This window comes from Vipera ursinii (assembly GCF_947247035.1).
Source record: "Vipera ursinii genome assembly, chromosome: 1".
Classification (NCBI taxonomy): domain Eukaryota; kingdom Metazoa; phylum Chordata; class Lepidosauria; order Squamata; family Viperidae; genus Vipera; species Vipera ursinii.
The window spans coordinates 4422861-4435283 of NC_139512.1; positions in this window are offsets into that span (position 1 = coordinate 4422861).

The window sequence follows — 12423 nt, forward strand, 5'->3', positions numbered from 1 at the left end:
GATATCTATCTATCTATCTATCTATCTATCTATCTATCTATCTATCTATCTATCTATCTATCTATCTATCTATCCTTTTTTGCTATCTTGATATCTATCTATCTATCTATCTATCTATCTATCTATCTATCTATCTATCTATCCATCTATTTATCTATCTATCTATCTATCTATCTATCTTCATCATCATCATCATCATCATCATCATCATCATCTATCCTCTCTCACTACCTCTATCTCTATCTATCTATCTCTATCTCTATCTCTATCTATCTATCTATCATCTATCTATGCTCTCTTGCTATATCTCTATAACTATCTTTCTATCATCTATTTATCTATCTCTCTATCATCTATCCTCTTTTGCTATCTCGATATCTATCTATCTATCCATCTATCTATCTATCTATCTATCTATCTATCTATCTATCTATCTATCCTCTATATCTATCTATCATCCTCTCTCACTATATATCTCTCACTATCTCTCTATCATCTCTCTATCATCTATCCTCTCTCTCTCTCTCTCTCTCTCTCTCTCTCTCTCTCTCTCTCTCTCTCTCTCTCTATATATATATATATATATATATATATATATATATATATATATATATATATATATATATATATATATATATATATATATATATATATATATATATATATATATCTATCTATCCTCTCTTGCTATATCTCTATCTCTCTATCATCTATCTATCTATCTAACTATCTGTCTGTCTGTTTGTCTGTCTGTCTATCCTCTCTCGCTATATCTCTATCACTATCTCTCTATCTCATCCTGGCTATCCTGCTTCTCTGCAATAGGAGGCTCTGATTATTTCAACTCTGGTTCTGTTCCTGTGTACATCATGTCTTTTAGCTGATCTTTTGGAGATCTAGGTTAGCCCAAAGAGTAATGGCATTTTGTTGAATGGGGTCCATTGTTCAACTTTGTCAAGATCCTTCCAAATCATCAGTTTATCTTCCAAAGTGTTAGCCATTTCTCCAGCTTGGTGTTGTCTGCAAATGTGATGAGTTCCCCTTCTATCCCCTCTTCTAGATCATTTATGAAGATGTTGAAGTTTACTGGACGTAAGCAGAACCACTCCATGTAGATGTAGCTCCATTGAGGACTCTCCACTGACCTCAATGGGTCAGCCAATTTGAAAATCCATCTGGTGGTGGTAGTGTCTTTCCCACATTGTTGTATCTTACCAAGAAGTAGGTTGTGATATACTTTGTTAGACGGTAGCATCATTCCTGTGGCAGAACAGGGATCTCCTGTGGGATAGCAAATTTTAGCATGTGATACAAATGTATGGAAACTAGTCAAGGAGAGAAGTAACCTAGAACTAAGGAGAAACTTCCTGACAGTTAGAACAATTAACCAGTGGAGCAACCTGCCTCCAGAAGTGGTGAATGCTCCAACACTGGAGGTTTTTAAGAAGAGACTGGACAGCCATTTTTATTATTATTATTATTATTATTATTATTATTATTATTATTATTATTATTATTATTATTATTATTATTATTATTATTATTATTACATGATAGCAGTCTTCCAATAGCTCAGGGGTTGCCACAAAGAAGAGGGAGTCAAGCTATTCTCCAAAGCACCTGAAGGCAGGACAAGAAGCAATGGATGGAAACTAACCAAAGAGAGAAGCAACTGTCAAACTTCAAATGCTCTGAATGCAGCCATGTTTCTTTGCTTTTTGATTGCCACAGCAATGGGAGGGGGGGGAAGATGCATTCTTTTAGTTTAGTCAAAACAATAACTTTCTTGTGGGAACCAAGGTCAAGCAGCCTTAATATTTGGCGGGCTAGCCCGGGAAAGGTGATAATTGGGGATTGTGATTTATGACACATTAAGGGGTGGGGAGTTCAACTTTTACTTTGTGACCTTTGCGGGGGGGGGTAACTTTCAGTCTTGGTTTCACCTATGTTTGTGCTGATATTATGTAGTCATTAAAAGTGTTCTTTGAGGAAAGCAATTGCCTCAGAGTTCTTATTTCTACTGGTTTCATTTATTGGAACCATGACAGCAACCTAGAACTAAGGAGAAATTATTAGATTTGCCATTTGCTGTTAAATGTGCTGCTTTCTCCTGCAAATGGAAGAATCTGGGGCTCATTCACAAAACCTATTTCACAAGGCCAGATAATAATAATAATAATAATAATAATAATAATAATAATAATAATAATAATAATAACGATGTCGATGATGATGATGATGATGTTGTTGGAAGGGACCTTGGAGGTCATCTAGTCCAACCCCCTGCTCAGGCAGGAAACCCTATAACTTTACAGACAAATATAGTTGTCCAGTCTCTTCTTAAAAACCTCCAGTGTTGGAGCATTCACAGCTTCTGGAGGAAGGTTGTTCCACTAGTTAATTGTTCTAACTGTCATGAAGTTTCTCCTTAGTTCCAGGTTGCTTCTCTCCTTGATTAGTTTCCATCTGTTGCTTCTTGTCCTGCCTTCAGGTGCTTTGGAGAATAGCATGACTCCCTCTTCTTTGTGGTAGCCCCTGAGATATTGGAACACTGCTATTGTGTCACCCCTCGTCCTTCACTTCATTACACTAGACACACCCAATTCCAGCAACCGTTCCTTATATGTTTTAGCCTCCAGTCCCCTAATCATGTTTGTTGCTCTTCTTTGTACTCTTTCTAAAGTCTCAACATCTTTTTTACATTGTGGTGACCAAAACTGGATGCAGTATTCCAAGTGTGGCCTTACCAAGGCATTGTAAAGTGGTACTAACACTTCACGTAATCTTGATTCTATCCCTCTCTTAATGCAGCCTCACAGTTACTACTGTTGAGCAAGGTACCACCTACTATACCTGTGCATTTGGTTTTTCTTGCCTAAATGTAGAATCTTACTTTTTTCACCACTGAATTTCATTTTGTTAGACAGCGCCCAATGTTCAGTGTTAAGATGCTTTGTATCTTAAGCCTGTCTTCTGGAGTTTTGGCTATTCCTACCAGCTTGGCGTCATCTACAAATTTAATGAGATCCCCATCTATCCCTTCATCCAAATCATTGATAAAGATGTTGAAGAGCACTGGGCCCAGAACAGAGCCCTGGGGCACCTCACTATATACATCCCTCCATGTAGATGCAATTCCATTGAGGACCACATCCTTTAGTAAGGCTGGTCAGCCAGCTACAAATCCAGATGGTGGTGATATTGTCTTTCTTTCTCCTTTCCCTTTTAATGAACAGCAGTGTGGGACTAAATTTAATTTAATTTTAATTTAATTTAATAACATTTATATACCGCCCTTCTCCCTGAGGACTCAGGGCGGTTCACAGGGCAGAATAAAATAGTGAATACAAACATTAAAAAAGAGATTAAACAAATTGCCCTAGTTAAAAACAATATAAATACAACACTAAAAACCCCAAGAAAAGTTAAAAAACAAAAAATAAAATAACCCCAACACTCCCCCTCAGGCTAGGCCGGCTTGTACAAACAGAAATGTCTTAAGATCGCGACGAAAGGAGCGAAGATCGGGCGCCATCCGGAGCTCAACCGGTAGCTGATTCCACAGCTCCGGAGCGCCCACAGAGAAGGATCTCCCCCTGGGGGCCACCAATCGACATTCTCTGATCGGTGGCACCCTGAGGAGGCCCTCTCTGTGGGAACGCACAGGGCGCAGGGAGCTTGATGCCGGCAGCAGATGTTCCCTGAGGTACTCCGGCCCCATGCCATGGAGTGCTTTAAATACCGTTACCAGTACCTTGAATCTCACCCGGAAGACAACTGGCAACCAATGCAGCTCACGGAGCAGAGGCGTAACGTGGGAGTATCGGGAGACTCCCAACACCACTCTCGCGGCTGCATTCTGTACCAGTTGGAGCTTCCGAGTAGTCCTCAAGGGCAGCCCCATGTAGAGAGCGTTGCAGTAGTCCAGACGAGAGGACACGAGCGCATGAGTGACCGTGCATAAATCGTCCCGGCTAAGATAGGGCCGCAACTGACGCACCAGGCGAACCTGTGCGAAGGCCCCCCTAGTCACGGCTCCTATATGGTCTTCCAAAGTGAGCCGTGAATCTAGGAGGACCCCCAAGTTGCGAGCCCTATCTACGGGGGGTAATAGTTCACCCCCCATAACTAGAGGTGGAATGTCCGAATAAACCCGGGACGAAGGTATGCAAAGCCACTCAGTCTTGTCGGGGTTGAGCTGGAGTCTGTTCCTCCCCATCCAGACCCGAAATAACACCTGAAGGAAAAACTTTGCTGTGAAAATGGACTGGTTTAGATGTATCAGTTGAGTCAACATCCCATAACTGTTTTTCCTTCCAATCAGAAAGAGTTGAATTGTTTTGAAGCATAATAATGATAATATGTTATTCAACTCTAATATGTTATTCAACAATTCAACTCTTTCTGATTGGAAGGGAAAACAGTTATGGGATGTTGACTCAACTGATACATCTAAACCAGTCCATTTTCACAGCAATGTTTTTCCTTCAGGTGTTATTTAGTCCCACACTGCTGTTCATTTAGATCTACTTCTAAACCCTTAGGATTTCTCCAGTTCTGCACCTTCAGATGTGTTAGACCTCAATTCTCAGCAGGTCCAGCCAACACTGACTTATTGAAAGCAAAAACTGCCATAGAGCTAATAGATGCAGACAATCAACAGTCAGTTGCGCAGAACGATGGTTTTCTGCCTCACAGTGCCATCATAAAGAAGTCATCCAGAGTTTTGCAGACCAGATCTGGGAGGCTTCAGATAGTCGGTCAGTTGGTCAGTCCATCAGTCTGTCAGTCATTTAATTTTATATAGAAGGCTACTCGACTTGATGGCAACACTGGGTGGCTTTCAACAATGAAAACAATGCAGAAATCACAGAACAAAGTAGAATAGTGATTATAGAGATACTGAAATGAGAAACATCTAGTTCAAGAGACAAAATCTTGAATGCTCACTACTTATCCATCCTAGATCAAAGGAGAAGGCCATATTTTTACAGCCAGTTGGATCTAATGGTTAAGGCACCATGTTAGAAACAGGAGGCTGTGAGTTCTGATCCCACCTTAGCCATGAAAGCCAGCTGGGTAACCATGAGCCAACCACTCTCTCTCAGCCCAACTCATCTCACAGGGTTGTTGTTGTTTTGGAGAAAATAGGAGGGGCGTGTATTGGATATGTTCTAATTTTGCAAACCAAACAGGACATCACCTTTTCAGCCCACAACATAAATATAGAATCCTAGGGCTGGAAGGGACCTTGAAGTTCTTCTAGTCCAACACCTACTCAAGGCTGGAGTTTTATGCCAACGCAGTCAAATGGTTGTCCAGTGTCTTTTTGAAACCTTTCAGTGATGGAGCATCTGCAACTCTGGGAAGCAAGCAAGTCCATTGATTAATTGTTCTGTCAGAAAATTTCTCCTTACTGCTTGGTTGGATCTCTCTTTAACAAGCTTCCACATGTTGCTTCTTGTCCTGCCCTCTGGTCCATTGGAGAATAAGTCAATCCCCTCCTCTCTATGACAGCTCTTCAAGTACTGGAAGACAATTATCATGTCACACGAATCCTTCTCTTTAATACGCTAGACCAGGGGTAGGCAACCTTGGCTCTTTTATGACTCATGGACTTCAACTCCCAGAATTCCTGAGCCAGCCAAGCTGGCTCAGGAATTCTGGGAGTTGAAGTCTATGAGTTATAAAAGAGCCAAGGTTGCCTACCCCTGCGCTAGACATACCTAGCTCCCTCAATCTTTCATCATACAATTTAACCTCCAGACTGTATGGCTCACTAGTGCAATATAAAGCATCTTGAGATTCAACATGAGTTTTCTTACAATTTCAGGATTAAGAGATTTGAGACCTAGATTCTATTCCTGAATGTGGTATCATGCTGAGTAAAGTGGCATCTGAGTCTGAATTCACAACTGCGTTTAAATTATACAAAAGGGTTTAAAACTAATTTTCCCCATTTGTTGTTGTTGTTTTTTTAAAAAAAACAACAACTAGACTTGATCTGCCAAGCCTAATTTTGTCTCAGAACTTAAGTGAAGCAGTCTCTAAGGCCCACAGAATCTCTTGTTGCCATCCCTTATGGCCTCAATCTTCCTCCCTGACTCAGATCGTAGCAAACAATTCCTCAGCCCCATTTGAGTGATAGCCGGGGGTGTTGATTGGTTATTTATCTGCCTTTGATTTCTTGGGTTTACAGACTCCCTGCTCTGCGGTTCATAATGTCATAGTTTAATATTTATGAAGTGCCAAGTGTTCCATAGATAAAGGGGGCTGGAGTTCAGATCGTTGCAACTCTCCATTAGGGAAGGGAAGGAGATGGGAGAGAGAGAAAGAGAAAGAGAGAGAGAGAGTTATAGGAACATCCTTTACACTTCAATATAATAGAAGGTGTGAATGTTGTCTGCTTTGCAACTGGCCTTGGAACAGAACGGCGTGGCTTCAACTCAAGCTACCATTGGCAGGTCCCTCTGTGGGCCAAGCTGCATCTGCCTGTCTTTCATTTCATTGCCGTTAAAATTCATATAGCACTATTGCTAGTCCAGGATAGACACAGAGTAAAAGGAGGGGTCCTTGGTGCTCTCTGAGCTTGGTTGTTTTCTTGCAGATGTTTCATTACCCAAATTAGGTAACATCATCAGGACTAGTACAGATGACTAGCACTGATGATGTTACCTAGTTGGGTAATCAAACCTCTGCAAGAAAGCAGCCAAGCTCAGAGAGCACCCCAGGACCTCACAGTTCAATCCTGAGCTACAAATATTCTCCTTTATTGGTATGGAAACTAATCAAGGAGAGATCGATTAATCAGTGGAACAACCTGCCTCCAGAAGTGGTGAATGCTCCAAAACTGGACGTTTTTAAGAAGAGATTGGACAACCATTTGTCTGAAATGGTGTAGGACTTCCTGCCCGAGTAGGGGGTTGGACTAGAAGACCTCCAAGGTCCCTTCCAACTCTGTTATTCTGGTGCAGAGAAAAACACCCATTGGCCCTAAGGAACTGGAACAGAGCTGAGTTGAAATTTCATACTTCTACAGTTTCAAGCCAAAAACATGTCCAATGCCGACCCAACATTCAGAGAAATGATTTTTTCTTCTCTTAGAAGTCTTGCACTGATTACAGATAGTTCTCAACTTACAACTATTCATTTAGCTGTTGCTCCAAGTTACATCAGCACTGAAAAAAGTGGCCCTCACATGATCAAAATTTGGGTGCTTGGCAACTGGCAGGTATTTATGACGGTTGCTGCCCCAGGATCATGAGATTGCCATTTGGGACCTTCTCAACCAGCTTCCAACAAGCAAAGTCAATGGGGAAAGCCAAGTTCACTTAACAACCATGTGATTCATTTAACAACTGCACTTATTTTGCTTAACAATAGCAAAAAGGTCATAAAATTGGGGCACAACTCATTTAACAACCATCTTGCTTACTAATGGAAATATTGGTCCCAACTGTGGTCATAAACTGAGGACTATCTGAGTCATTGTTTAAAGAGCATGATGGAGGTGTAATGGTGAAGGTACTGGACTAGAAGCAAGTAGAACCAGGTCCTAGTTCACCTCCATCTGTAGAAGTTCAGGAGTGGGAGACTTCAAATTTGGGGAAGCAGTCTTTTGGGCATTTGAATCTCCCTTACAGGGTTATTGTTAGAGGGGAGGAAAGAGAAGCTTTTAAATAAACAGCTGTGTATAAAGTTGAAGAAAGAAATAAAGACTATCTGCAGATGATGATGATGATGATGATGATGATGATGATGACGATGATACCGCCTCTGAAAAGAAGTTGAAGTAACAGTAGATCACCTAGTTAGCTGCTGCAAGAAGCGAGACTACAAAAATAGACAAAGTAAATAGAAAATGTAGAAGCTAACATGCTCTGAGACTTTAGAATTCAAACAAATAAGCCCCTGCCATGAAACACTCCAGGTCTCTATCAATTGTTCATAAGAAGGACTAAAAAGTCTGGATAGTGGACTTTGTAATACCTGGAGATGGCAGAAGAAAAGAGAACACACTGGAAAAATCACAAAATATAAAGACCTGCAAATAGAAACAGAACAACTGTAATAAAAGGAAAGGTAGTTACCAATAGCCATAGTGGCTTGGGTACAATCCCAAAACATCTGGAGCACCACCTGAATACCATCGGCATTGACAAAATTCCCATTGGTCAATTGCAAAAGGCAGCTTTACTTGGAACAGCTTATCTCCTGCAACATGGTTAAACAACAACATCTGCCTATCCCAGATATCCTTGGGGAGGATTAGGTAGGTGGATAAAAAATGTGAAATCCAGTTTGAACATCTGGCTGACTATGCAACCAACCGTAATAATGTAATACATCCCCCAAAGATCAATACCTAATTGTCGTCCTATTCCAGCAACTGCAAATAAAGGCATCCAAGCCTCATTTCATCTCAAGATGCACATCATCCCAGCTACCTGGCTACATTAAAGTTAACTTTCTCTTAAAGAGACTTAATTAGGGTTCTCTCAACAAACATAATTTAATCCTCCATCCACAATGGAGTGGACAGTTTCCTCTTCAATCAATAGCTCATCCAGCCTCCCAGCCAGTTGCTGCAAAAATCCAAGCCTGTTTCATCTCCATCCATAATGTCAGCTTCTCCTGGAGAGTCCTCCAATTTCCTGGGTTGTTTCTAGTCTTTATGAGATCACCCTGAAATGACTCAGATGAGTACCCCCTATACTATACCTGTGCATTTGGTTTTTCTTGCCTAAATGTAGAACCTTACTTTTTTCACCATTGAATTTCATTTTGTTAATGGTATAGCTGGTGTCCCCCCCCCCCACACACACACACCCCTCCGCGGCATGCAGGCAACATGTAAAACCAGGCCCCTTCTGTCCACTGACAAACTTTTCTCCATAGAACTGGCTCCTGGTGTCCAAAAGGTTGGAGGCAGTGGTGGGATTCAGCCGGTTCCCACCACTTCGGCAGAACTGGTAACTAATCTTTTGTTGCTCAGACCCAGAATGGACTTCCGGAAGCGGCACCCACACAGAGAACTGGTTGTTCACATGTTTGAATCCCACCACTGGTTGGAGGCCACTGTGGTATAATTTCTCCTGCTCAAGCAGGGGGTTGGACTAAAAGACCTCCAAGGTCCCTTCTAATCCTGTTATTCTATGTTGTATTTCTCAGCAAGCCCTGCTAACATTGAGCATTTAGGAAACTGGAATGAGCTGATCTCCAGTTCTGCATTCCACATGTTAATTTGATATGTCCTGAAAATTATTATTTTACAATAGGGATGCGTGGCATTTAAATCATAACGTTTTATAACTGGAGAATATTTCTAAGGAATGCAGAAAGTTTTGTTTCAACTATTAGTCTCTTGCTTAAAAAAAAATCACATTTCTCCCCTTGTCCTTTCTTTCTCAAAAATGAGAAGGCAGCATACCCAGTAAAGAAAATAAAATAATAAATATATGTTCTGGTGTGTGTTTTTTTCCCCTCTGCTTCATCTTCTCAACTCAGTACAGCTCTTTCTACCATATCCTCAGTCCCAAACCACCAGTAAACTGGAAAATATTGATTGTTTTCTTTCTTTTTCATAACTGCAATAGGAATTAGAATTTTGGTAAGCATAAGTGAACTTGATGAATTAGCTTGGAATACATCACCCCTCTTCACCCCTTTCTGCAAATTTAGCTTAGCTTCATTCCTCTTTGTCAGCCTTATTAAAGCTGTGATGAGGAAAGAGAATTCCTTTTAATTTACTCCAACCACTTAGGGCATCTCTGGGAAGTAAGGTCCAAAAAGTAAAGATGGCGGCTGTGACTGCAGTGCAGCCCCATCATTTACCTCATGCCTCTTCCAGACTTCCATCACACAGCTCTAGCTATCATTTGAGCTTTTGGATTGCCTCACCATCCAGACATCCTGCCATCCTGCTTGTATTTATTTATTGAGATAGATTAATTTATTTATATGAAGAATTGTTACATAGAATAAAAGTCAAATGGAAGGAAAGAAGGAAGGAAGGAAGGAAGGTTAAACAATCTATAAATGACTTCCAACCTTCTTTTCAATAGAGAATTACAATCTTATTGCCCCTCTTCCCTCTGAGATGTTATACAAGTTCCTTCAGCTGTCGTTTAATTCACGTCTTTCTTAATCTTCAGATCCATAAATCACCATTTCAATTCTCTTTTCCTTCAGCAAAAAGTCCACATAAGATTTTCACTCTTTAAAAACACACACACACACACACACACACACACACACACACACACAACCTTTCAGTCAGTTTTGCCATTTCTGTGAATTCTGACAGTTCACAATCCATTCCTCCACTGTGGGGATTTCAGTATTCTTCCTTCGTGCCCTGCCTCTGCCTGTCGATTGGCATCCGCTAACCAGAGGTAGGCGACCTTGGCTCTTTTGTGACTCGTGGACTTCAACTCCCAGAATTCCTGAGCCAGCATGGCTGGCTCAGGAATTCTGGGAGTTGAAGTCCACGAGTCACAAAAGAGCCAAGGTCGCCTACCCCTGCGCTAAACCCTGTCACAAGAGCCCCATCTGCAGAGGCAGAATATCTCAGCTTGTCAGCTTCAGGAGGCAGCTTGGCCTGCTGGCTTGCTTCCTGGAAGCCCCCCTCCCCACCCACCCCCGGTCCCCATGAGCAGCAAAATGATCCAAGAAAAGCCACTCCCCAAGGATCCGAATGAACTTGCAGAACATGTTCCCTTCCAATGAAAAGGCAGTTAAGTGCTGCTGGATTTTGCTGAATGCCGCAAGTCTGGCTTCGAGTTGCTTCTTTAACTACTTTACAAAGGAAATGATGGTTGTGGGGGGGGAGGACAGTTCAGTGCAAATCCAGAGCGACTTTTCTTGGGGGATTTGGCTGTGAAGCTTGTGCAATCGCGTTGGTCAATAGATGTTACTTCCTGCTGACCTCTTTCTATTATCATTTGCACTTCCAGGAATTGTGACCCATTCCTGCCATCAAAGCCCATCCTTACAAACTCCAATACTTCCTAGCTCTTGTTCCTTTTGTACATTCAAAATATTATCCTCACCCACATTCCCAAATATTTTTTTGTTTGTTTGTTTGCTGTAAGTTAGATTGCGTTGACAAAATGACTGCCTTAAAATTCCTCAAGGATTTTCCATGGCTGAGAGCTTGGATCGCCCCGCTGCTAATCCAGCAACCACCACTACACCACAACATCTGCCAGGGTTTGCTTTCTGTTTAACTATGATTTACTCAATGAACCAAGCTGGCTGATACAATAGAGGTAGATTTCAATTTACATATGCTTTCACTCAGTGCTTTTTTTGTAAAAGAAAAAGGTGCCGGAACTCACACATGTCATACAACCCGCCTTGCCTACCCTCCAAGGTTCCATCCAAAAAAGGTGCCGGAACTCCGTTCTGAGCGTTCTATGAGAAAAAAAAAGCCCTGCTTTCACTGACCATTTGAAGTTGCAACAGCATTGAAAAAAGGGACTCCTGACCATTTTCACACTTATGAACTTTGCAGCATCCCTATGGTCACATGATCAAAATTTGGATGTTTGGCAACTGGCATTTATTTATTTATTTTAATTCCATTTATATCCCGCCCTTCTCCGAAGACTCAGGGCAGCTTACAAGCTTAGCAGTAATAGTTGTTGTGTCCTAGAGTCACAAAAGGTGACCTAAGGTCACCTTTTGTGACCTTCTGAGAAGCAAAGTCAATGGGGAAGCCAGATTCACTTAACAGTTGTGTTACTAACTTAACAACTGCAGTGATTCACTTAATGACTGTGGCAAAAATGGTCGTAAAATGGGGCAAAATCCACTTAACAAATGTCTTGCTTAGCAATGGAAAATTTGGACTCAATTGTGGTCATAAGTTCAGGACTACCTGTATGCCATAAGATATATTAACCATGCTGGCTGTGTTTCCATAACATGTTGGCTCCTATACCAACCAATCACATATTAGCCTAATGTGTTGTCTGAATCCAATCTTGATTTCTCCCTCAGACCATGCTGGCTGAGAAAGATGTTGAACATTGTTTCAAAACCACATCTGAAAGGAGACAAAGTTGGAATGAACTGACAATGAAGTGAGACTCAGTCAAATCTCAGAGACTGTGAAAATCTGCATTATTGACCCATTTACTGGGATAAGGATCTCAGGCTGGTATTTCTCAACCTTGGCAACTTTAAGATGGCTGGACTTTAACTTCCACAACTCCTTAGAATTCTGGGAATTGAAGTCCACCTGTCTTTAAAGTTGCCAAGGTTGAGAAACATACCTTCAATGCATCAGCCTAACCCTGTGGTGGCGAACCTATGGCACGCGTGCCACAGGTGGCACGGAGAGCCCTCTCTGTGGGCACGCATGCTGTCGCCCCAGTTCTAGAGCCTTCACTTGGGTTTTATAAAACCTTTTCGCTTTAG